This window comes from Rosa chinensis, chromosome 6, assembly GCF_002994745.2.
Source record: "Rosa chinensis cultivar Old Blush chromosome 6, RchiOBHm-V2, whole genome shotgun sequence".
Classification (NCBI taxonomy): Eukaryota; Viridiplantae; Streptophyta; class Magnoliopsida; order Rosales; family Rosaceae; genus Rosa; species Rosa chinensis.
The window spans coordinates 48,691,885-48,694,519 of NC_037093.1; positions in this window are offsets into that span (position 1 = coordinate 48,691,885).

Sequence of the window (2,635 nt, forward strand, 5' to 3'; positions counted from 1 at the left end):
AGCTGCTGACCAGGGATTGTGTGGTCACTCATTGTCCGATTGAAATCAGACGGTTGACAGCTAAGTGATGAGATCTGTGGTGAGAGCTGTCAACCGTCTGATTGAAATCGGACGGTGAGTGACCACACAATCCCTGGTCAGCTGCTGACCAGGGGAACATTTTCGTATTAGTATCAGTCCCGTTCCCTTGGTCAGCTAAGTGATGAGATCTGTATGTTCCAAATCTGGAAAACTAGTGGAAACGTATAGAACTACGTAATATGATCATTTGTTTTAGCAGTTTTGTTTAGATATATTAAATAGAGCGGGTATCTTGCATATCTTATCAAGAATTAACCGAACCAAATAATAATAGAAGGTTACTTTATTAATTTTCAATTGATATGGATTTTCCAACTTATCAAAGACATGGATAACCTTTTGTTGACACACAAGAATAAGAAGCATGAACTGAATTATGGTTTAATATAGCAGCAACAAGCCGGAGGTTGAGTCCCAAATCCCATACAGATTCCCCCCTTAGGATAATTCTTTGAAATGCAAGCCGCCTTGCAGTCTGCGAAAGCTGAACAGGAACCCAGGCATCTTACTATTGGTGCTGTTAGTGCCTCTGCAGGCCTTACCGTTGCTGTAAATTATCACAAAAATAAACATCGATAATTAACACTAATTATTGAAAATTAGAAACTGCTATTGAAGAAAAAAATTGAAATTCACAATAGAAACAAAACGACCAGGTAAGAGATGTATGGGTCGTCAATATATACTTGGGGCTCTTGGTGACTTGCTCATGTGTATATGTATAGTTCGATGAGAACGGTGATCGATAATATTCTTTAATTAAGAGATTCTGGATCCATACATGTTTGTTCTTTAGGGTTTCAGAAAAAGTTATCTCATGTTTCTGTAAATATAGCCTGTTAGTTTCAAAACAGATGTGGAAATTATGTGCAAATATATGAGTTTATACCAACATATGCATGAGATAATAAGTAGCAGTCTTACCGGATGAGAAAAGCAAAGCTATGCAAAAAAACACCAAGAGTTGCTGAACCAAAGGAGAAACCTTACAAGCTGCAGCCATCTTAATTAACAATATGAATATATTCACCTCTCAGTCTATGAATGATAGAGATTTAGCTCATCATCTATATATACTATAGGGAGCTCTTGATATACATTAATGCCCGATATCATTTATGTACATATATTTATTATGTTGAACCATAGTCATTGTCAATAGTCAAATCACTGCTTTTGTCAATAGTCAACTATGGTTCTAAGATTTTTTGTAATATTCATAATTGCTATAAATTGCATAAGATACTTTAAAAAAAAAAGATTACCGGAATTTTAACCTTTGAGTCTATTGAATAATTACTGGAAGATTCAATAATTAATTATTGAATAATTATAGAACCCTGATATATATATAAAAAAAATTGCAGAGAGAAGAAAATAATAACTTTCTAAAAGATAATTTCCAATAATTTTAGCGCTTTTTTTTTTTTTTTTTTTTGTAAATATAGACATTATTGTTATATTTTTCTTCACTTTCACTAAGATAGAAATAGGCATGGGGAAGCTGTACCTTAGAGCAAAAAAAAGTTTATTTTCCCTTAAAAAAAAAGGTTTATTTTTTATATTTTTTTATATCAGGGTTCTATAATTATTCAATAATTAATTATTGAATCTTCCAGTAATTTTCGTTCAGGACAAATGCGAGCCATAACATAATCCCCTTCTGTAAATTCTTGCGAACGCCGATGCGCATCAGCAGCAACTTTGTAGTGATCATAGCTCATAGAGATTTGACGTCGGACCTAGGCGTGCACGTCACGAATATGCTCAGCAAATGCTTCAGCAGATCCAGAAGTACGAGAATTAGTGAGAAGCGGAACAAGATCAATAGGTTGGTGAGGGGAAAAGCCATGGACAACCTCAAAAGGACTCTTCCCTGTAGACCTGTTAAAAGAATTATTATAGGCAAACTCAGCAATAGCAAGTAAAAGGTCCCAAGTCCCTTGCTTTTCTCCAACCAAGCAACCAAGCAAGCTACAGTTAACACTTAACAACCTCAGTTTGACCATCTGTTTGAGGATGAAATGCAGAGAAAAAATTTAACGTAGTGCCAAAAAGCTTCTACAAAGTCTTCCAGAAGTAGTTAACAAACTTAACATCGCGATCAGAAATAATGGAAACAGGTAAACCATGCAGACGGACAACCTCTTTGAAGAATAACTTAGCAACGTTAGAAGCATCTATGGTCTTGGAACAGGGAATAAAATGAGCCATCTTGGAGAAACGATCAACGACCACAAAAACAGAGTCATGACCCCATGCAGTTCGAGGTAATCCCAAAATAAAATCCATACTCAAATCCTGCCAAGGAGCATGAGGAATCGGCAAGGCAATGTATAACCCAGTGTTGCTTTTCCGTGCCTTGGCCAATTGACATGTACGACACTGTGAAACGATACGAACAACATCCTTTCGTAGGGAAGGCCAATAAAAACGGTCCTCCAATAAGGAAGTAGTCTTATCACGGCCAAAATGACGAGCTAAATCACCAACATGCATTTCCCAAACAATACAGGCACGAATAGATGTTCGAGGAAGACATAATTGGGTACCA